Source organism: Aythya marila, assembly GCF_965140915.1.
Source record: "Aythya marila genome assembly, chromosome: 4".
In the NCBI taxonomy this organism is placed as follows: domain Eukaryota; kingdom Metazoa; phylum Chordata; class Aves; order Anseriformes; family Anatidae; genus Aythya; species Aythya marila.
The window spans coordinates 32,257,236-32,282,583 of record NC_139045.1 but is presented as its reverse complement, the minus strand read 5'-3'; the positions used below and the strand labels follow the sequence as shown (position 1 = coordinate 32,282,583).

Below are 25,348 nucleotides of genomic sequence, written 5' to 3'. Positions count from 1 at the left end.
AAAATGAGATTAAGTTAGAGTGGTTAAAGAGAAAATAAGTTTGAAGTCCTTCCAGGAAACAATTTTATCAGTATATCTCCAGGAAACATCTCTAAGAGTTCCGTTAAGGCAGGTAAAATGTACATTAGTAGCATTGATTGTTTTTGTCGTTGTGTGGTGTTTTTTTGTTTTTGTTTTTTTTTGTTTGTTTGTTTGTTTGGTTGTTTTTTTGTTTGGTTGTTTGTTTTTCTTAATAGTCAGTGCAATTCTCTTTTTTTTTTTTAATAAAGGAAATAGGTTTGCTGGAAGATCCCTTTCACTGACACTCTGGGATACTTTAAACATGAAACATTTTAAGCCTGCAAAATCATCCTACTAAATGGCATGCACAGTCAAACTAATTTTGGAAAATGTTGATGCCTAAATACCATCATTTGTTTTCAACAGTGCACATACCACCTCAAATAAGTCTGTTTCTTCCCACCTTTGATACAAGCTTACCCTAAAGTTTAGCCTGATGTTTCACACACACACAAAGCTTAGATCTCATTAGAATATCTTTTAAAAAAAGATATTCAGAGCTGTTGTAGTGGCTACCACCATAAATATCTTCTGGCTGAGTAATAAGAAGAAAACATTAGTGATGAAAACAGCTAAGTGCTGGCTGTTGCTAATTAGAGCACCACTGGGGTCCAGAATCTGAATACTACACGTACATAGTATATCAAAATGGTACGGGTACACTAATGGTGGTATTCTACCCAAACCACTCCACAAGCACACCGGAGGCACGTAACCACCTCGCAGGCAGCAGGCAACTGCATGAATGAGCAGAGGCAGGCATGAGGGCTGGGGCGTAATGGTGTTTCGCTGCCCATGCACTCCCAGAGCATTGGAAAGCCTTTAGGTGAGCCAAGGGAACACAAACCAAATGAGTCCAATTAATCATTCGGCTCTGGTAGCACAACAGTACTCCAGCAGAACACATTATTGCTCTTTACTACCATTCCCGGACAAATTCCTGTCAGCAGAAAGGACTTTTTCCCCGCCCTGGCTACAGTTTCATGGAATTGTTGTATTTTGCAGTGCAGTTTTGTACACAAAACACTATTATTTTACAAAAAGAGACTGTTTTATCTGAGAAATGCAATTCTTTCCAACTATTTTTCTCGGTGATTTACAAAGATTTTTCTTAAACTTCATGGCATAACTCACTCTATCAGTGCACTTCACTTAGTAGCAAAATACACAGTGAATCTCATCACCTTTCTAACAAATACTTTCATAAAATATATTATGGTGGCAAAATTCCTACATAGTATAGGCTAACCTTCAGAAAGATGCATCGAGAAGTATAAGCAACCTATTTACTTACTTTTTATCATCGAGTTAACTCATTTAAATGGAAGTGATTTTCAATTAGCCTCTCTCAAGCCAATAGCTGCATTTCCTAATGCCTGCTAAGGCAATTTAAAGTAAAGAGCTGAAACACGGGAAGATCACTGAACACCCACCCCCTCCCAGTCAAATCCGTGAACTCAGCAGTGACTGAGTACATCCTGCACACTGAGCCCTGGGAGGTGCTACTCCACCACCGCCCACCACCTCCAAACACTAGTCTTCAGGTTCAGAAAACATGTCTGGGCTCTTTCTGCTACTTCAGTACAATGACCAGTTCTCTCAGACTCAAAAAAAAATCCACTGTGTGCTGGAGAAAGAGGAACCTTTGTTTCCTTTCACACGTCTAAATTGGTGAGATAGAAACCTATTTCTGCAAGGAGACTCATGCTCATTTCACTATGTAAAAGCACAGCTGAGAAGAAGCTGAACATCAAACTCTGCATGAGCAGACATGGAAGTAGCAGCATATTCTCTTCATTTGGAAGAAGGTGTACCAAATTATATGAAAGAATCAACTTTTAGTTATCTCTTTTCAAGTATAAATGGAAAACAAAATTAAAACCTATTGATTTAAATCATATGTTTCTTGCTCACTGATTTTAATCATGATTAGGCTTGACAATTACAGATCAAACAACCTTGATTTACTTAGGGCCACTTAAATCACTGTATATATGATCACCTTAGAAATTGTTACCTATCTGATGTTAGCTATCAGTTATTTAAATCACCCATTACACACGCACCACACTGATGTCCTGAGGCCAGAGTGACTGTCCTCTGAACTTCTGTGTACTCAACTTATCTTGGACTGTTTTTTACTACCGAGCTCACCCAAGACTCTTCTACTTCCTGATGGAGTTTTTTTCCTATCAGTTTTCACTCCAAAAAGAGGCGTAATACAATTAAAAGCAACTTTAATAATTTAAGGATTTTGCTTTTTAGCTTTCATTCTTGTATGATATGCCATGTAAAAGTGAGCACTCAAAGTGTGTTTATTCTTGCAAAATAATGGACAAAACCTAAGTATTTTTTTTAAAGGGAAAAGAATTAGGCATGAGCTATTACTAACCACTGTAAAGTGCTCTGTGCTCAAACTACTCTCCAATTAGCCTGAAGATTAATGCTGCGCTACGTTATCCTAAAAGCTGTAAGTTCAACACAACATGCTTCAGTTTTATCAGCCTAAGACAGCTTGGTCCGAAAGGTTGGCCCAATTAAGCTCCCCAGTTTCAGTCATTAGATCACAACTCCTAATGAGTTTTTCTACAGTAAAACGCATATCATTCTCATAACAAATATTTTTTTGTTTAGTTTCTAAATAGAGCCAGCTTTAAACCAAGGGACTGGAGGGGAAAAGAGAGAGGGAGTAAAGAGGAGACGGAGCACGCACTTTCAAAGCATAACATAAAACAAAACGTAACATTTAGTACCAACATGTAAGAACTGTTGCATACTGTCACCTAAGCCTTAGACTATGTTTGGCATGGACCAAATTCTCAGGAAATATATAAAAGCACATGTCAGTGTGATTTCAATTGCTATCAGTAAAGTAGAAAAGCTGACGTGTATGAAGTTGGCTAAGAGTTTCCAGTTCTCTGTTGAAATGATCACACAGAAACCCGCAATCTGAAGCATCAGTATTAAAAACGTAAATGAATTTCCCATGTTATTGGAGAAAACAGCTAGAGAAGTTTTTATTCTTACAAATGAGCTGTTACATCTTTGAACATCTAGCAGTTTCAGGGCAACTGGAGGCTGCAATCAAAACATCCATTAGAGTGCTCCACGTTTCAGAACAAGCAAGCAAGTGGTTGTCAGAGCAGCCAGTAAATCACCTGATCCTATTACAAAATCAATTACTGCAGCACATTTCTATTGCTACACAACCTGATAATGGCAAAATGATATTGGATAGCAGCTGCAAGGTCAAGAAAACTGCTAAGAACATCTGAAATTTGTCTTTTTATCATGTACGTCCAAATTATACAGCATCCTTTTAATGGCATATTTAAAATTTAAAATATAGTTACCTTCTTCGGCTGATTGAGACATCCAATGGATAGTCTCTGCAACTGCTCTGATGTATGGCTGCAAGACAGCAGATTGGAGCAGCACGTCGAACAGCCCAGCCTCTTCATTAAAGAAGAAATAATGCTGCAGCCACAGCCACACATTGACTTGCTCAGATGAGTTTATTCTTTACGAAATCAGGACCGGTACTGTCCCATACACACTCAAATCTGGCCAGCTGCCTCATTCTGCAGCCTCCTGGCTGTAGCTGCTGCTGCTGAGCAGACGAGAAGCCCGCGTTTCTCCAGGAAAAACATCAGCCAGGCTGAGCAGCAGGTAGCACCTCGCCTTGGAAAAAACGCGTGCGCTCTCCCCTCTTCGCAAAGTGTGCTGCTCCGAGGAGAAGGACAGCTGCCTAAGAGGAGAGGAGTGCATGCATGCAGGGAGGGCAGCCTCTCCCAGCCGCTTGCTGACTGCTCCTCCTGTGGCTCTCGTCACCTCGGGTCTGCCTCAGCCTCCCCGGCAGCACAGCCTCCAGCCTGGGCCCACGCCAGCAGCAGGCGGCCCCACCCCGTCAGCCCCACACGCCTGCATCCCCACAGCATCCCGGCAGCATCCCCAGCAGCGGGCTGCTGCTCACACCAGGAGCTGCAGACCTGGTGCAGCTCCTCTGCCTGATAAGGACCTCCCAGCTACACGGGGGAGCAGCGAGAACCTGGCTGGCTGCTGCTCCTGGACTGACTTCTGGCAAGGTCTGGGGGAAAAGGGAAAAAAAGAAAAAAGCAAAGGAAGCCTTCCTGAAGACTCCGAGTGCATGAGGAAAATGCTACTGGGGTCTATCAGAGCCTGAAATAAGAATGGCTGCCACAAAGCTGTGTGAGTGAGAACAGCCCTATGAGAAGTCAACAGAAATTTGAGCCTGGGAAGGAACAAACCGTGAAGGGACTTAAAGGCAAAAGGTAGCGGAACCACCTCTCCAAACAAGTTAGAGGCAGACAGTATAAGCAGCGTTAGTAGTCTTGGAGGAGACTTTGCTCTGAGAAGAAAAAAACAGAACAGAAAAAGACAGAAGTATGCCTGACTGCTCTTTTGAACTAAACAGGTCTTCTAACCTTTAAAAAGTATTCTCTGGGCAGAAATATACTTTAGTTTAACACACAAAATTACTGTTGAAAATATTTTCTCATTTGCAAGAGATACTAATGCAATAACTATATACTTCTTGGTTTTCACATAGAAATGCAAGTAAAACTGTAAAAAGCTCGTTTGAATTGGTTTAAGATATGTATGCAATACTATTGCTGAAAGTAGGAGGTCTCACATTAACACACATGCTTAACCTGATTATGGGATAATCTGACTTGAAATAATTGTCACTTACATTTAGAGAGCTATCAGTGCTCGTCTCATTCAACAGCATCCTCTTTATCAAAAGGTTAAGAAAAATGCAAGTGACAGGAAAGCAGCTTAAATGAATATATTCACAAAAAACTTCTCGTTATCACACTGCATTGAAAGCCAAATTTCTCGCCTGCTTTCCCCCCTCCCTTTCCTCTCTTCCTCCTCCCCCCTCCCTTTCCTTGGTTTAGAGCTGAACTGAGCCTCTCCCTTCACCTTGCTCTGCCCTTTTGCTATTCATGGTTGTATTAAATCAATTTCCAGTCTATGTACAAGCATGCACAACAAATTGCACAATACGAAAAACCTCTGGTAGATAAAGACTACAGATGCAAACAAGCACAATAATGCAGTAACCTTTTACTCGCCTGCTGGAGGTACTGTCTGCTGCACAGAATTTTAAATCCTCATCTGCGGATGCAATTGAGCTGGTATTGCCAAGGACTTTGCTCTTCCCGTGCTGATTCTACACAGCTATTCATTGAGAGAGCACATTATATAGAAAATTTAAAGTAATATCAGGTGAAATTACTTAAATGGCTTGAAAGGAACCAACTTCTAAAAAAATCAGCCATAGCTCTGACCAGTCACATTTCAGAGAGATGTCAGACACATTAGTGAAGAAAGTCTCATTGCTGATGCATGCTTGCCAGCAATGTGCAGGATGTGGAAGCAGAGAGCTAATGAAAAAAAATTAATACACAGATTTAAAGTGCAAGGATCGTGTTCTCATGCTCAAAATTTCACACGTCGTGCACACCACAAAAAAGTCTCTGACCACAAGCATGTATTGTTTATAAAGCTAAGGAAATGGTTGTTAAAAACAGTCCCCACATCCCCCTACTTCAAATCCTGGTCTCTCAGTAGACTGCAGATAAGTTCTAATACAAATATTCTTACTGCACCTGCATTTCTGATAAATACAAATGCTGGCTTCTTCCTTCGGCAGCACACATAGTTAAGGATTGCACAGATGCATATCTTAACGGGCAGTCTAAAGGAAAACATCAATATTTTGGATAACGGTTTTGAGTCTAATAAGGTTACAAAGTACAAGGGTGCTTCACCAGAATTTGTATTGTTCTTAGCAGAAACGAAACACCAGCACTAAAGCCTGCTATTCAGTATTTATGAATTATGCCCCTCCTCGTGCCCGTTTCCTTAATGTACTATTGATTCCAGGATGCATGCAGTGACAGACAACCCACAGTTTGATAGCATAAGTATCTGCAAAATAAATTAATATTTTCAGGAATATCAAAGTAATATCAATGAAAGATTTTTTTTCTCCTATCTAGGGACAACATAACTGAAGTCCCACTGACAGTGACAGTTAAGAGATGAACAAACTTTCTCTCCACTACAAGCATCCTATAATGTCATGTAAAAAATGGCAACAGCATTTCAGTGGTGTTACCACAATATTTTCTAAGATGTTTCTTCTACTTTCCTATTGTCTGTTATTAGCAAAACTTTCCCTACATCTTTACTCCCTAGGATCCATTTAATCTGAAAATAAAATTTTGCCCTGAGTATTTTTGTTACTTCCCTGTGCATAACAGGAAGATTAGGTGCATAACGCTCTTCTCCATAATATTGATTGAGAGGAAGAAATTATGCAGCCAACATCCTGCATAGTTACTTTTCAGAACGCCAGCTATTTTTGTTATTATATTAGGTTTCACATGTCCCACAAACTTAGCAAAATCCAAACTTAAAAACATCATAGGATTGTTTATGGTTTTAAAGAAACATTTATCAAACTAACAAAGCTTTCTTGCGACATTCCCCCTCATCAGCCACAGACTGTTTCTACAAAAGATGTAAAAGAGAAATGATTTCATGCTAAGCTAAGGCCATGCTCTCCTGTATGCAAGATCTCAGTGGGCAAACCGCCAGACACACTCTTAGTTAAAGAGCCTCAATGAAATATCACTTGGATACAGTACGTGGAAAGACCATAGGCTATGAAAAGTGTATGCACTAATAGAACAAGTTATGTGCAGAATATATACTTCACTTAATAGTTCACAGGGATATATCTATGGAAACAACATACAAGTTATGAAATATCGTAACCGAACAAATTATCAAGCATACACTATTTTAAACTGGTATAAAATTTAAGGGGGAAAGCCTTCCTACAAAAAGACTCTTGCCAAGTAATTGTGGCAGATGATTAGCAGCACACCATTAGGGCAAGAACGCTCTACTATATATAATTCATTGTCAAGTTTAAATGTCCAAGCACACCACTAAGATATCAACACGCAACATGCTTGATATACAGTACAATACTCAAAGGGAAAAAAGGCCAACAGGTTTATGTATAATATTTAGAAAATAGAAAGGGAAAGCAAGACAAGGTACATGTCTAAGGGTTTCAGAAAGATCGAAGACACCTTCTGCAATGGATGGACGTGTCCTAAGGAAACTCTTTGAAAGATGGTCAGAAATACCAGAGGCCCCTGGCTTGTCACACGGTCTGGCCAGCACCCTCAAGATGGTGTCTGCTATCTCAGAAAGTAAGTCCAACATGCACAAAAGCCACTTGCAATATACCTTCCAGAATTGCCAAGAAAATAGCTTGTTCATATACTTCCTTGTGAATTAATCGATCTTCTCAAAGTTGATTTCTGAATTCGTCATTAAAAAAAGTTTTGAATGCATACCTACCTTTAAGTATAGTCACAATGTTCATCTGTTTGTGGAAGACAAGGTGAATACAAAATAAGAATTTATACTTTTTTAAAATACTTTTCAAGCAAAGATGATAGCGGTATGAAAAAAATTCTAAATCACTTTAAAATAATCAAGGACCTTGTAGCGTCATGAACTGAACCTACACTATGTAGTTCTTCATAAGCCAAAAAAATGCTTAAGTGGCATGTAGAAAGGGCTAAGTGCCCTTTCATATACCACTATAATAGGCAAACAGGTAAAAACAAATAGCTTCTAATTGAAGGCTTACTACCTGCAATAAAAACATTAAGCCTGCACTGGGAGAAGCACCAAATTGCTTGAAGAACTACATCATCTCATGCACTCGAGAAATCTGAGAATATTCCTACTTAAAAATATTAAAGTGTTCTTTGGATGTTTAGATTCTCACATCAAAGAGAAAACAAAGACTTTAAAAAAAATCACATCATACAAGTACACTGTCCCAGCAACAGGCAGGTTTCAAAGAAATACAGAAAGGACATAAGGAGTCTGCATTTTCAGCAGCGTGACCCAAGGCAATGCAGCAAAAGTGGTTTTCCACTTCATCACCTTCTCTCAAGGCCCCTTCTATCTAGTCTGGGGAGAGGTGAGAAGCAGGTGAACGGGTCATCAGACTCAGGCTCTTTTTTCCCCCCCTCTCACAAAAGAGAAACTACAACAAAGGGTTGAAAGTGGGAGACACCATTTCTGTTTCAGAACTGTGCAACTGGTACATGCTTGTACAGCGCAAACACCACTTGCACCTAGGAAGACCCCCATCTCATACCTGACCTCCTTTTGTTGATGACAACTTCTCTAATTTGAGAAACAAAACACAAAACCCTGCATCTCTTTTCAAAACCCAGTGCTCTTCCCAATCTCACCCATAAAGAGAAAAGGAAAATGCACTTGCAATGCCTGGAAGTGCTGCTTTGGCCTCCCTGGACGCCAGCAGACATGCCATCTTTCCCTGTGCAGCACAGACACATTACCCAAGCCCTGGCTTCCAGGAGCACACTGGCACTGTAGTGGTGGCAAGCCTGGGGTCTGTTTTCCATCCACACCACCACCATTCCAATCCCTTAACAAGGCTTGCTGCAGGAAACACAGTGGCACATGTAACTGAATGGACAAACATTTCCAACCCAAGCCACTCTGTGACTGAAGGTACCTTAAAGATCCCCTAGTTCCAGCCCCTGCCACAGGCAGGGGCACCACACTGTAGACACGTGATTGTCGTTAGCCACCTGAATTAGAGGCTCCCTTTGCCTACATGTACGTGCACACAGCCTTCTGATCAACTCCATACTGTGTTCGTATTTGCAGTATTCATCCTGCATACTGTCCATCTACCCAGACTCTCTCTGCTGGAGAGCAGAAAAATCAACAGGATCATTTTGTAAGAACCACTGCAACACCTATCGGACTTGAGATGTTTGTTCATTCTGCTTGAGACTCATATACCAATTGCATTTCTTTGCCTCAGCTTTGCTACACTATTCCTCCCAGCTGCAACATAATTTGTTATTTATTGCATGTTGGTGCACCAAAGAAGAAAAGTTGTTCCTGTATATGATTAAAGTAAGTATACCCAACAATTATTCCAATGTACTTGTACACAGCCTAGAAAAAACTAAGGTGGGAAAAAAATTAACATATCCTTCACAAAGGCAAGGCATTTTGCACTCTAAAAATTAATCACTCCAATCCACAGGATTTCCATACTATGGAAAGCTGTAGAAAACTTTTAAAAACCCTCTCTGCCCTTACTTAAAAAGCAGAATACATAGGCTAGTCTCCCTGCTCTCCTGGCCATGCAATACCCCCACTAAAATCCTTCTTGCTCCACATGCTCAGTTGGCATTACTTCAGGCAAGCAAAGAAACCAGCAGCCAAAAAGTAAAAAAGGATAAACTACTTTTATTGTTTTCAGTGAGGGCTGAGCAAGTCCCACAGCCAGAGGTCATGTTCCCCTAGCAAACTTCCCTACACTTCACAGGACTAAGTTAAAATCATGTACCTTGAACAATTCCCAGCATCTGCTAAGACAGAAGGAAGTCTTTTCTACCATCTTCCACCTAAATGAGAGAAAACTCACTGAGAGTAGTCTGATGAGGGTAATCAGTGCCGGGCTTGTGAGGGTGTTTCCTGTGAGAGCAGGAGACAAGCCAGCATCAGATTTCTGGATGTCTATCCTAGCAGGCTTAAGGAGAAAAGATTTCATAATTTGGCTTGGGAGCTAAGTCACTTAGCTTAAGTAGTGCTGTTGATAGACAGTGTGGTTCCTGGCATTAGATAGCAAGCCTACATTTGAGTCATGAGCACAGGCCGCAGCAGCCATCACACCAAATTAGGCCTGGTGCTGCTACAGCCAGACACGGGGACATCTGCCCAGGAGCTGCTCCTCTCTGCCCATCCTCCCAAACGCACTTAGGGGTTTACTGAGTAGTTGCCACTTCCCCTTCTCTTCTCGCCTCTTCCCTCCTCCCTGAAAACCATCTGGACAGGACTTATTTATTTTTTTTAGATACATAGCCCAGAAAAACAGCTGGAGATTATACAACAATTGAATACAAGAAGTCAGTAATCCTTCAAGTGGATTATAAAATAAATTCACATTACTGTATATTACCTACTCGCTTTCAGTATGCTAACATGTTACCTCATAAGCACTGAGAGCTTTCCAAGATACCACAGTGGTCTGTTAACAGCAAGTGGTCTTTCTCCTCTGGAGCTTCGGGAAGCAAGTTGGGATAAACAGCTGGCTGCCAACAGCACAGAAACAGTTAACATTTTCCTCAGGTAACTCAATATTTCTCTTTCAGAGGTCTTGTTTCAGGGCGTCTGCTGCTTTAAGAAGGAAATGCTATCAATTTATGCTTGGTGCTTTTTTCTAAAGGTGACTTCATTATGGAGTTGCCGCTCTTCTCCAAACAAAGACAATTGACAAAAATCCTGAAACAGTGTAACAAGAGCACTGATGCTTTATGGAAAGAGGGATGCTGCTACGAAGCCTTGCCCTCTGACAGCACAGAAGCAGCACACAGCTAATCATGGTGCTGCCAATTTCAGAGCCACCCATTTCCATTAGCACTGAGGGAGGAGAGGACAGGGACAGCCTAGCTCTCTGAGCTGTCACGCCGTAGCCGCCGAGAGGGTGGTCATTTTTCCACAAGTACAGGATAATAGCCAGACAGTTCCTGCGGCACTTCAGACTTGGCAAGGCCACAACATAACTCCTAAGTGCTAGTTTTTAACCCTTTTATGTGGGATCAACACAAGCAACCTTGCCAAAACTCCCCATCTGATCCCAGTCCCCTCACACAGTGCACAGGGGAGGCTGTGGCCCCTTCCCTCCCTGCTGCCAAGAAAAGCTCCATCTCATCTCGTCCACCTAGATGCATGGCTGTCACCGCAGGGCAGGGTGATATGGTCAGTTCTTCAACACCAAAATCATCATGCACACAAGTCACAAATCACACCATAACACCAGACCTGTCATCCTTTTTGGTCTGAATAATGCTTAAGTCAGAGCGAATCCCTAAACTCTTTCTAAAGCTTGCTTAATCTCATTAATAAATTTAATCTAGGCCTTCACAGAGCGGCAGACAGAAGCCAGTTTTAGGAAACTCAGTTTCTCAGCAATATTTTTTTGAAAATACCTGAAATTGCCAGAAGCAAAGCAGACCACCACACCGAAACACACACAAGAACTCATGCACAAGGAAAGCAGTCCTTCACTTCCCGATCTGAGCATTTCAAATAAGAAACCTTGCAGACCAATTTCAAAGTTGAAGAGAGAAGGACAAGAAGAGCCTTATAAAGATCAACATTCCCACTGTGTTTCGTGTTAACTCAAGAGCCGCAACAATGAAGCTATTCTAATCCTTGCTGCTCTCCAGGCTGCAGGAAACAAGTGGATCGGCCTTCATTATGTTTAAGACACAGAAAACACAGATGACTGGCCACTTCAAATGAAAGCTTACAATGTTAGCATAGCCATTATCAAATAACACACATTTTTTGCCCTGGTTCTCCACTCAAGCCTCACCCTCCATCTAGAGGCTTATATTAAGACCAAGTATTTACTACCAATATTACCTTTTGAAATATTCTGAAGTCCTTATCCGCTGCCAAATGCATTTTTATTACCCCATTGGAGGTCACGGTCCAGATCTCCCTGCACAATCTGACCCACATCTACAGTTAAAACAGTCTGTGTGAGTGAGTCATGGGGAAAAATGCTAGCTTAACACCAAAAGGTTATGAAAGTTTAAGAAGCTATTTTTAATTTACATAGAAGCTCATAACAACACACAATTATGTTCCATGAGCCTGTTACCTTTCTGGTGAAGAAATAGAGTAGAATAGAAATAGAATAGAGTAGAATGAGAGAAGCGTCTTGCCTGTTCACTTTTTTTCATATGAGATCATCAATCTGGTAATCCTAGAAGGAAATCTATGCCCTCCAGCAAAAAAGAAAAAAAAAAAAAAAGTAATCCACAGCTGTCAGCCGGTGAGCATTTTGCAAGTTGCACTTCCTACAGAGTACTTCACATTTCCTTAAACAGCAGAGCAACCAAGATTAAGTGAACATCAACTCTAAAAACAAAACAAAAATCCAAAGCTGAACTTAACTCAATGCAAATAAGTCAAATTTTCATCAGCCTCCTAACAAAAAAAAAGAGGTAGTAAAAAAATCCACATAAAGATGCATCGCAAAATCCATTCACAAAAATATACAACATGTCAGTTCTTAAATGGGGTTTAATAGCAAGAAACAACCTACAAAGCCACTCTGTATTTATATACCAAATTCCTTAACATGTCTTCTAGTACTTTCTTCCATGCCTCCTTGGCCACACTGGGCATTTAAATCCATTCCTCTCACTTGTTCAAATATCCAAAAACCAGGCAGATACAGGAAGAATTTAGCTCTTTAGAACTGCCTATAGTCAAAAACGATAGCCTAACATTAGCGTCACTCTGAGAAGCAGTGCTGCTTATGCCAGGATACATGTTTCAAACCCCACACCTCCCATACAGAGGAGAATAGAGGTGTAATTGTTCACATAGTCGCACTGGGAAGAACAGGAAAACTGATTTGGCTGGAAAATAACCCAGGAAAAGAAAGAAGGCCACATATAAGATCACCAACCTTTATCACAGTGCTATTTCAATATGACTTTGTCAACAAAACAAAGGTGGACAAGGGATAGAGGGAAAAGAAGGTTTTGACACTAAGGAGCCAGACTGACAAAAAAAAAAAAAAAAAAAAAGTGCTCAGAACTGAGCAGAGACCTGCAGCAATAAGTGTGCTGAGGGAGCTTGAGATGGATGCTCTCTAAGATGCTGCCTGAAAACCTTCAGAGCACTCCACCTGTTGAATCACCTACAGTTGCCTTTGCATTTGATCTGCAAGCAGACCCAGATGCTACAGGGCAGAAGAGGTGACTTTGAACCCATGACTTAAAAGTAAAGGACAATGAGCTGTCAGTGTAATATCCCAAACACACTTCATTTATATATTAACAAAACAGATTTTTAGTACTGAATGATGACTAGTTCTCATGTTTTAAGGCGCGTATTTTTTCAGATGTTAAGAAACTTTAATTGACATCAGGATGTGCAAGAGCAGCTAAGTGTCGAGGTCACAAGCTCGGAGCCCAGTTCTGCATACGTGTCTTTCCATGGCCCCTGAAGCAGCTGGTGCAGATGAAGCAAGCTGCACAAAGTCACGTAAGTTAAAACGATTACATGGGAACAGAAATATGTATACAAGGATGTTGTGAAATTCATGATACGTGCCTTTAAACAGCTTTTCTAGTTAGGAGAAAGTATTCAGTTCCTCTCCAGTCCTGAACATTCTTGATCCCAGAATATTCAATTCACAAAGCATAACTTTACAATACATAGAATTTAATTGTTTTTGACTTCAGGAAGTACTTCTTCCTCCCTACAGCAACACCAAGATGAACTTACTCCTATACAGGTATACATGAGAGCCCTCAGTGACAACCACTGCCTGTCCTAGATCGAAGAGCAAAAGAACCAGTAAAAGATGCCTGATACTTGGGCATGGATGAGAAGGAGACAGAACTAACACTTTTTTTTTTGATATAAAATAGTAGAGAACCCTTCATTTTCTTCCCTTTTGTGTAGTCTCCATTCAAACACAAACCTCTTCTTACTTCATTTGCAGTATTATCATTAATAGGATGCTTAAGGACACAGGCAAGGTTAATTCCATGTTTGCTCATGCTTTTTTTTGTTTGTCATACCACAACCATATCAGCTTCATTTAAATTAAATGCTGCAGTTGATTAATCAGTGTAATTAATTTACCATTCACTATTTACACTTAAGAATTCATGTACTAGGAAGCATTTTTTCCCTTTTGTCAGCTGGTGCAATAAGGGATATTAGCCTTCATCCCGCTCCTACACCTCACACTCTCATTCTTCTATACCATCACAGCTGCTATCACAACACACTGCATCCGCTCCTCAGGAGCCCTAGTATATCCCATGTCTCTCTCACATCACAGCATGAATGTTTTAAATAAATAATTGTAAGCCTCTGAGGCACCAAGCTTTTAAACTGGCAGAAAAAACATACAGTCTTGGCACACGGCAGTGAATTTCTCAGTCACAAAGTTCTAAATCAACAAGACACCAGTACAAGTTCTCCCACGTTGTTTTCTGGAGTTGTTTTGGTTTCTAATTGAAATATCTTCAGTGTTTCCATTGTACATAAGCATACACTGATAAGTTCTTCAGCAACTCTTCATGCCATCTTCCGGATTTCCAAATCATATTTTGTTAGCTCTCTCTTTTCTGCAAATACAGGTTATATTCTTATCCACTTTTTATTACTGACTATTTAAATCCCTGCATATTCAATATAAATAAGACATCTGACAAGCCTAACTTGTCAACCAGTCACATGCTGAAGCCATTATCCAAAATATTAGTGTCAGTGAGGAGCAGAAAGCATTGTGTTAGCAGTTCTAGATATAAACAATGTCTGTAATTCTATTTTTTAAAGTTTAATTGTAAGATTTTACTTTTATTCTACAATTTCACACAAGCAAAAAAAGTTCACCCAAGTTTAAGGAATCAATTCCCTTATTTTTTTTTCCCTAAAGACTCATTTTCTACTAAAGCTTGTATTCAGCTAAATATTTCATAATCCTCCAGTAGCTGGCAAACCAGCATATACACTTAAATTCTGTTTACGGGACAACTTAAGTTAGGTTTGTAAGTATTCCTGTGTTTTGTGCACAGAAACCAAATTACTTCAGAAATGCCTGACTCTAAACTGCAACGGTTGAGGAGCTGCTTCATCAGTAGCTCAGTCCGCGACACAGACAGCTATGTTCTGTAATATCATTACGTGCCTCATTTAAGGCCATCCCAGCAGCCAGTCTCACACAAGTTTAATGCATAAGCTATCCTGTGAAAGGCCTTCTTTTGTCATCCCTGCAAGCAGACAGCCGTGGCCATTGTAAAGATGGCTCTGTTCTTTCATGTTGGGGCAATGACAACTGCTCCTCAGCTTTATCTCACGGAAGGCAAGCCATCCTCCTTGGTCAGGCAGAAACAGAAGAACTCTTTGCAGAGATCGATGGCAACACATTAAAGAAGGAAAGGAAGGCTATTACATTCAGCCACTAGCCACTGAGTTTTCTTACAGAAAGATTTTGACAGCTAAGGAACATTTTGCCTGATATCCAACTCTGGAACAAAATGGAACAGGCACAAATTATCCTTGGAAATGTGCTTGGAGTTCCCCAAGGATAAAAGGAAAACAAAGAACATGGAGTTACAAATTAAGGTTCCTATAGGGGAAGGATAACTATAGGATCCCTATAGGGATCTTAAAGGCTATCCATGGGCAGGGACACCTCCCACCAGACCAGGCTGCCCGAAGCCCCATCCAGCCTGCCCTTGAACACCTCCAGGGATGGGGCTTCCACAGCTTCTCTGGGCAACCTGTGCCAGGGCCTCACCACCCCCACTGTAAAGAACTTCTTCCTAGTATCTCAGTCTCCCCTCTTTTAGATTTGAACTCCTACCCCTTGTATTATCACTACACTCCCTGATGTGTCCCTCGCCATCTGTCCTGTAGGTCCTCAGTAAGTAATTTGTGTTAAGTGTTAAAGGAACAAAATTCTAATTTGCAACTGCTACCTAATTCATTTGCTAGGGAAAAAAAAAGAAAAAAAAGAAAAAAGAAAAAGAAAAACACAGATCCTTCTGTGGATAATAGGTTAGAAAAAGTAGTTTCATTTAATTGCTTAAAATGCACCCAGCCCAAGATTTGAATAGGGAAGGTTACTCAGGAAGGTAATTTAACATGGCATTCCAGAGAAAAATAATCTGATTAATCAAGAATTGCTTGAACTACCTAAAGCAGCCATCAGAAACAAATTTAAAAAATCATTTTTAGAATGACTGTCCCAGATCTATTCTGCCTCACCCCCCCCAAAAAAAAAAAAAAAAAAAAAAAAAGACTTCTTCCTCTTCTAATACTGAGAAAAAATGGTGTTAAACACTTGAAAGATAGATACTTTACAAGCGAAACCAGAGACAATGGAGCAGAAAAGGTTTTGCTTTGCCACTTGATCTTTGCACCTCCTAGTTGAGGTTTAAACATGTCAGCTCGTCATAAATTGATTAATATGAAATATCTCTCGGAAGTAATCGACACACTCTGAAGTTACCTTCATTTTGCTGCAAAGTTTTTTGCTGACAAAGTTTACAATGCACACAGCCCACATACCAAACAAAGCAGGCGCACAAAAAGGTCCAAGCATAGATCAGAGTGGACGGACACACGAAGGCACATGGGCTGCAAGGGGATCGTGCAAGAAGGGAACACGATCCATGGCCGAACCGTCCCTCCAGAAGCTCATTCATTAACTACCAGAGGCTAATGATTCAGGCATCTTCCAGGAGGGCAGCTAAGCATTGTGCAAGTAACTCCTGCCTGGCAGCTTAGGAAAGGATGGGAGGCGTCTGTGCTCCCTTCCACAACTTAGATCTTCTGCAGAACCAAAATCCCAAAGTTTTTGGAGTTCAGCCTCCTTTGTATTAGGTAGCATAGACATAGTAAATATCTCATATAGATTCAGAAATAATGAACGACTAGCTCCAACAGCAGACAGAGGAAAGACCATTTCACCATAATTTTACCCTGCTTCAGCTTTACTTAAGACAAACATCTCTCCATATATCACAAATCCCAAATAAGTGTACCTTAGAAAGGCACCTGCTGTACAGATAAACATCTTCCTACAGTAATTTGCACCGAAACAGATTATATTGTACCAGTGCTCAAATTTATATCATTTGTTACAGGAGGCCCAATGTATTAATTTTCATGTCTTAAAAGGAATTGACTAGGAACATTTTCAGGTACTTTCATATGTCCAGGACCTTGTACTGTCAGGGAAGAGCAGAGAGACTTGAACTCTGTGTAACAAAGCGACAATTTATGCCACAGATATGGTCTTTCAGCAGATTCCTCTTGGAGGCACATAGCGATGGGCTATGGACAAAGCCTACAACAAATTCTGACTTCTCACCCTGGTAATCAAGTTTCCTATCACAGGCAGTCAAATACTGAAGCAGAACCATCTAGTGGCATGTCTATCATTGGAGATGCTCAAAACTTTTCACTCCATCTAAGCTGGTCCTGCTGTGAGTGTGGGTCCAGGCTAGATGAACTCCAAAATCCCTCCTAATTCAAGTCACCTGATGACTCCATGAAACTCAAAGGAGGATCAGAAAAAGAGTGTCAATTATCCCACACAGTGAAACAACATATTAACATATATGCACTGGTATACAGACTGATGTTTGATTTTTCACCTGTGAAAATGAGGAAATCACTATAGAAATAAATACTACTTTCTCTAAATGTCAGTTGATAATATCTCATTAACTAAAATCCTAATACCACATACTGAAGCGTCACCGCTTTTTTACCACAGACAAATGAAAGACCTTTTAAAAATCTTATCAAGTGAACTACACTGGTCTTAATATTTTAATAACAACTGATAGTGACTGCCAAAATAGAAAGACAAAATTTCTAATAAAGCATACAGAGCATTTGTTCCATGTAGTTAAGCAGCTACGTAAAGATGAAGCCAGTATGATTTAAGAGGCTATCAATGTGTTGTACACATCACTAATGATGCTCAAGCCACAAAGTTGTATAGACTCCACAGAGTATGGGCTATGTACATACTCACAAAGCCAGAGGACGTCTCCTGCTGCTTTGCACGTGCACTGAAGCACATCCTAGCACTTGACACCAAGCTAAAAACAGGAAGACACAGGATGTTTCTGATACACTTGTTTGGCACTCCAGCACACTGACAGGAGTCAGTGGAAGCTGGGCACTCGACTCTCCATTTGATTACTCCTCCAGCATTTGGCCTTTACTGCTGACTATTGAGCCAGATTTTCATTCTGCCCACCAAAAAAGAAGAAAAAACAGGTTAGTTCAGACTTAAGGGATCGCAGGAAATCTCTAATGCAACCTTCTACTCAAATGACAGTCAATAGTGAATTCCAATCAGGTCACTCAGGATTTTGTCCAGTCAGGTCTTGAGAACCTCCAAGGATGTGGTAGAGGTTTGCACTTTGCATTGCAGGTCTGTCAACCCACCTAGATGCTTACCAGTTAAGGACATCAGAAAGAGGGATACCATAAGCAGAACTGGAATAGCATTCAACAAATTCAACTATGTAATTAGAAATGCAAGAGAAGGTCTTGTGAGTAAATGATTTCCAAAATTTCTGTGCAATTTTTACCAGTATAAAGCACTGCATGTTCATACCATGTCACACATAAGCATTATAAATACACAACCAACAGCACAGAAAATATTTCAAAGTTACATAGATCATCGTAGAGCCAAGAAGAGTTGGTACCAACAGGCATGGTGTCTCCTACACTGATGCCTGAAAGCATTGCCTTAACTTTTAGGAAATGCCTTGATATACACGGAAAAGAAAATCAGCATGCAGCAATAGCCTGACTTAACAGCAAGAGCAAGACTGCATCTGTAAAGGCCTGATAAAAGGCTGCTGCAGCAATCACAATGCCAGATGATGAGAGCTCGGATGAGAGGTTTAACTATGTGGATAGAATACGAATCTCAGATTTTCTGCAGGAGGAATCAGGGTGACTGCTTGTGCTAGACAACAACAGTAGTTTCTCTATTTGTGGAGACACACTATTTTTCAAGCCTGTACTGAGACAGCATGAAGTGATGTTGAACAAGGGAGCACATTATTGGTGTTTCTGGCAGTCTCTCTGTCCAGTGGGCTGCTACAGATGCACAGTCAGGCCCTTATTACCGATCCTACCACTCAGGCATTAAGTGTCCCCTTCCCACCTCTAAAAATGCGGGCAGTAGGGATGCAGTGGGGATGCGGGTGTTTCTCAGAGCACCACTCGGTCTGGCATCCTTATCAGCTAATAGTAACAGTGAAAGACCTGCCACTGGGAGGAGCTGCAGTCATACACGATTTCAAATCCTCACCCTTCGCTCTGGAGAAGGCAAACCTGACAATGCTTAGTCCTCGTTTCTTCCCTACAACTCTCCTCCTGCCTTCCTGCCCTCAACGACATCTCAGAATGGAGCCATTAGACTTGGATGTAAAATCTTGTTCAGCAAAGACAGAGGCAGTGGCTGCTCCCCGACTTCTAGAAGCTGAGATCAACCACACTCTTTAAAGAAGCAAAGGATTGTAAAACTTTATAGAAGTTGCCAAGTTCAGAGCAATGGTCTCCTGAAACAAAATAAACATATTTTTATGTTCCAAAGATCTAATTTGAATAATCACAGCTCAGTGGAAACATCAATTCAAACCTGAAGAGAGAAAAGCAGACTAAATGACAACGCTGCTGACAGAGTTTAAAAAAATAAAGTGAGCCTAAGATCTCAGCTGCATACTTTTCGGATCATCTGACCCCAAAATCCAAACACACTGTAAAATCTTAATGATATGCCAGAAGTATTTTCGCAACAGTACCGTTATACATCCAAGGTGACAAGAACAGAAGGAACTGTTCGATAGTAGTGTCTGTCAAGATGACCTTGGATTCAGCTGGAGATTCGGAGCCAAATTTTTCAACTATTAGTTTTGTCTTTATTTTGAAGGAGGAAACGAGACTGCTGAATATTCCTCTTGCTTTTCAGGAATTTTGGATCAAAGTGGATGTTAATAATTAGAGCTGGTAACAAAGACTGGAATGGGAACATCGACAGTCTTTTCCGATTTCATATGAAGTGCTGTTTTCTCTCAGGCTCAAGGAGAACTACTGCATTGGCCAAACCTTATTACTAAGTCCACAGCCAGCAAAGAGAGGAATGAAGAGCTGCAGGCCAGAACACAGGATTTGCCCTCGCTGACCTGGAGGGATGCATCAAGCTCCCTGTGCCTTTTACTACTACCTAAAACACAAACTCCAACTAAGATATGATTGCTAGAGAAGTTTTCTGCCTCTCCTCCTCACCTTGGTTCAAGATCTCCTGGATGCTCACAGCAGCTTTTCCTGTCTCCTGTTGCCAGCTGCAGACAGGCAACAACCAGTTCACAGGTTACACTCTCGTGATGCTCACAGACTTCTCTGCAGCCCACAGGCTAGGGCATTTTGTAGACAAATTAAGGCTTCCATTGTATCCCATGACGGCAGATGCCTAAGCTTAGGCCTATAATTCACATGTCTTAGTTTAATCCTGTTCAGTAATTCTTCCCAATTAATTTGCCCCACAGGAACATATGTATGTATCTGAGAGCCAAATTATTCCTAGACTTCTATATCTGCCCTCAAGAGCACAGTATCATTATTCATCTCCAAACTGTACACTGGAAATCAGAGTAAAACACGAGCTCATTAAATGGTAATTCTCACACGACAAATTTTCAAGCTTTAAAAATTAGTATGCAATCTTGTCTGTTTTCTGAAACTAATTTCAGACATGGGAAATGAGCGACATTTTCAAATCAAGGGTGAATAGTCTCCTACAGACAGTGATTTACAAGATCCAGACAGGGCATTTAGCAGCTCTTAGAAGTCAACCCATCTTCAAAAGAAAGGTAAGCACTAACATTATCTTTTCTCAAAAGGCTGAGCATTTGGAGAAAGTTTCTTCAGAGCTCTTTGCAAGCTGCTTACAAATTATAGGCAAAGCCTTCACATCAGAAGAGAGAGAAAGGAATAAAAGGTGCTGTACCTGACATTTAGATTCAGAAATTCCAAACAGCTCACTTTCCAGAGATTGAGTCACGTAATTGTACCTTTCAAGCCCCAGCAACAACAACTAACGCTGTTTGAAGATCCTGCATTTGGTTTCTACGAAGCACCAACACTCTCAGAAGCAGCTACATCGAGGTCTCAGTTTACTTTGAGGGAAAAAGTGGGCAATTCTAGCAATAACGTAACAGCACGAAAACTTGTAGTGACGCACGTCAGCATAGCCTTGGAGGAACCAGACTGCCACTGAGCTTTCAGTAAATATTTATCAATGTCAGTAAGTATCAATGCATTCCTCTTTCTAGTTTTGGCTTTCAAGATATGAAAATCCACATGCAGAGTCTGCCATCCCTTCAGCTACAGGTACAAGCCATTCGTGTGAGCTCTCTACAGACAGGAGCAGCTTTAATTCAAGCATTTTACTACATACGAGTTAAGCAGGAGCTTCAATATGAGACATACGCATACAATGGGTAATTTCAGAAGAGCCCTGAAGCTATACATTTGCATGTGTTATTAGAGGAGTGATAGCTATAGTGCAGTAGAGCTGTATGCTGGAACTGACGTTGTTCTTACCAAAGCTGAAGGGTCAGCATTCATTTAGCATGTGATATTTAATGCAGCATGCAGACCAGTTGTATAGATTGAAGTAGTGCCCTGGTTATCCCTGTACTTGTGGCAGCTGAACTTGTTAGTTCAGCTAGGAAGAACAGCCTGGGAGGGACAGGGGAGACTGCTGGGGTTCTTGATGTGGTCTTTCCCTTGAGGAGCAAGGGAAGGGATGTATTTGCACCTCAAAATGCTGCTGTGAAACTAAGTGTGCAAGTCTTTCACGAGGAAACACGTGGAGAAAGGCAAACATGGAGCAACTCAAAGGCTCTATCTTATTTTTACCCTAACTATTGCTCACAGTGCACTATAAAGACATTCCTTTTCTTCTCTCTGCCTTCAACCCCTCCAATAAATCCCCTTTATTGGATTATGGATTAATGCAGCAACTATAGCAGTAAGCCGTTTCCATGAGAGTGAAAAAACGTAAGTTGTGAACCATTAAGCAGAGTAGCTTTCCACTTGGAGCTGTGGGTCTGCCTCAGATACTCTGTCCTTCACAGGAAAACACTGTGTTTCTTCACTAAGAGGGCTTTCAACAAGGCAAACAGGACAAAAGTTTGGTACCTGCTAAAACACTCCCACAAACTTTAAAGCAATTAATGTAACCACCGTTTTCATCAAAACATCTCATGTCCAGCAAAACTAGCCGCAACTTACTTCAAGTCACAGCTCCCACTAAACAATGAATAGCTGTACACGTATTATTGGCCACATTACCTTCATAACGTTATACAAGTTACAGACTGCCATTTGAATCCCATGTGCTGAACTTGTGCTGTTGCTTCTTTTCCACAGAGAAATAAAACCATGTTGTTATTAAATTATCATCATGGGCTGCAAAACCCTGCAACAAACGTGAATACTCAGAGCAGCATTTACCCGACGACCTGTAAGTATTTTACAGATGTGGCTACATACTCCTACTTTACAGAAGATAATGCACACCAAAAAAAAAGGGGGCAATATGCTCTTAAGTAAGACAAGCTCAGAGAAGTCAATGGCAGAAGCTAGGAACAAAAAATCCAGTTCTCCCAGCTATCATGGCACTGCTCTGTGCATATCTCCACTCCCAAAGGACTGACAGGAAAAAAAAAGGCAGCTACATGAGTTAAAAATAACTTGTGATTAGTGAGGACAACTCTAGGAAAACTGAATGAGCCAGAGATTCATTTAACACAGAACTAAACTCTCAGCTAGGGAACACGAACATTGCAAGGGCAGGTTAACATCCTTCTCAAATTAAATAAAATTGAGCTTTCTAAGGCAAAAACCTCAGTCAGGAGAACAGTATTCAAAACACTATGAAGAAAAAAAAAATAAACTTCAGTAGTCAAATTGATAATAGCTCAAGCAATCAAGCATAGAAAACCTCCCGAACTCAAGAAGTGAAAAACAACCTTCAGAACTAACTTCAAGATGAGAACATACGCTCTGTTTGCATCTGGGCTATGCTAATGAGAATGAGGTAGTTGATAACCGACAGAGTTAAGGGATTTTTTTTTAAGGAAAATGGGAAAAACTGAAATGCCTTTCTTGTTAAAGGAGGGCAAAGAAAGCAATTAATATTTACCTGAAATGTACCAGGAGTTAGAGGAGTGGAAGAGTACATGACATGTCACAAAAACACTCCTGAGCCCATGACAGCAGAACTCTGTATTTTAAATAAATATGACTTCTCAAATGTGTCTTCTGAAGGCTTCTTTAGGCTGACCTTGGTTAAACTGACTATGCAGTTAGTTCATCTTGATGCACTGCTTGCCTGCAAGAACAGGGTTATTAGGTCTCTTCCCATTTGTAGACATGAATTCAGTCTGGTGCTTAGCAGTTATTTGCTTCCCCTCCCTTTACTTCCACAAGAAGTGCACTGTATCGAGTACATTACATTCTGGTGTGTGAATATGTAAGACCCACACATTTTGTTGATTTTAGTGGGGAGGAGAGTAAATATTTACCACAGGATGGTGAAGATTCACTGGCAAGCTTTGCATCTGTTGCTCTGCAGGGCCCACTACTACTTGATGCAAGGTTGCCTGCAAAAATTTTGGCTCTGATAATGAACTTGAAAGTAGATGATTATTAAAAAGCTAGGGGAGAGAGTCAGAGCTAAGTTTCTTCAACATACATTTTCCAGTATGGCTGCTAATACTTAATCATTTTCCGTATAAATTCCAAGGTAGAATGATTACAGGGACTTCTCTCACAGCAAGTTTTTACATAACATTCAAAGACGTCAGCTTATTCCTCCAAAGGAGCAGTCGTTGCAGCTATAGGTCTTTCTGTTGCGCAAGATGAATAACAACTGCGCTCCCACCCCTTCTTGCACACGGTCTAGTAGCTAAGGGCCAAACCGCACACGTTTTATTGTATGTTGTTTTAAAACCAGCAGCCACCTACATGTGTTAGTTGTCTTCTTTCTTCAATATGTGTAGTTTCCAGGCTGCCGTTTGTCATTTGAGATGGGTGTTTAGCAGGTTGATGCCAATGAAGAAATATATAATTATTAAGCTAACTGCAGTAAAGTTCTGTACAGCCAAAACTCTGCAAATAGGGTTTGTTTCTTTATTTCTACTTAAACTATCTTTCCAGTGAAAACTGCATCAGAAGTACCACTTTGCTTTGACATACACAGCTAGCATCAGTTGCAATCACATACTCAAGTTACAAATTGTCCACAGGCATCATAAGATCAACACAACCTCAAAACCAGTTCCCGACAGCAACCTATTCAAAAACAAGCTTCCATGCAGTAGGAGGAAGGATTAAAAGGCATTATTCAAAGCCACACAACCTCTTCCATTCCATTACTCACAATGATACTTGGACATTTAAGAACTGATGAATATGAATCATGTTTAGCCAACTGCAGCCTCCAAACTCAATTTGGAGTTGACTAATTCTACAGAATTCTTCTAGTACCCATTATAGTAAGAAAAAACTCATATACCTTAATTTATTCTAAACAATTCTTTGGCCATGTAACCTTTCAACTGTGTACATTGGGGGGAGCTGAGGTAGAGATCCAGTGGCAAGCCGAGCTGCCGAGGACCATCAGTGAGTATCTGCCAGATGGAGGTGCTAACACAGCCTCTGAAGAGGTAGCTCCTTCAAAAATCAGGGCTCACTAAAGTGAATTTTTAGGATCACAGAGAAAACACAAGTGTTTTGAAAATACATAAAACTACTGAAACATTAAAATGTAAAACAAGTGTGGGAGGGCAGAGCTGGGTAAGCAGAGGCAAAGAGAAAAGAGATGCAACCAGGAGATAGGGAGATTGCACTGAGAAAAGAATACACGAAACGCACTAGAGAGCAAAACAAACCTCCTTTTCTGCATGCAGAACAACAGCAAAGACGAAAACTGAAGAAGGCAGTAAACAAAATACTTAGGAAAGGAGGCACTACATGCTAGTAACAGTGAAAAAATCCACTTGTTTTCCTCATGGAAAGCAGAAGCAAAGTGTTTTTTCCTGCTTAACGTTACCTTCCTGCAAAAACATGCAAGTTTTACATTAATAACCTTTTCACACTACAAGATTCAGCAGAAAACACACAGCCAGAAGTTACTTCCTCTAAACAGCACCAAGCTAACCAGAGCATGGCAAGCCAGCTCCTCTCCAAGCAGTCAGTGGTGCACAGGCTGAACACACTCACTGTGCTTCTTCCTCAGTCTCCTTCCTAACTTCAATAACAAGCTCACTGGGAACAAACTGCCTCAAAAATGACATCTAGATACATTTACACAAGGACAACTTCACTGCTTGACACATTCTTTCTCAAAGAAATGGCCTTAGGGAAAACTTCCTTCCCTGATGAATTAAGAATGGATTAGGACATGAAACTGCTCTGTAAGAAAAACAGTAATTCAACCTGTGTATTGTAATACAAACAGGGACACCACTACGGACAGGTCATAACCACCAACCATACAACAGGATCCCTACAACAAAACTCAAAGCAGAACGAT

General features: G+C 40.7%; 1 protein-coding gene across 4 annotated transcripts in view; it reads right to left on the bottom strand.

Moving 5' to 3' along the window:
• Window positions 1-25,348, bottom strand: part of FBXW7 (F-box and WD repeat domain containing 7) — a 164,950-nt gene that overhangs the window by 124,943 nt on the left and 14,659 nt on the right. Inside the window, exon 1 of one of the 4 annotated variants that reach the window (XM_082758778.1) lies at window positions 5,149-5,198. The exons of the other annotated variants lie outside the window; for them this stretch is intronic. The gene's annotated coding sequence lies outside the window, so the exon portion shown is untranslated. Of the gene's footprint in view, window positions 1-5,148; window positions 5,199-25,348 lie in introns of those variants that run through there. 4 annotated transcript variants of the gene reach the window in all.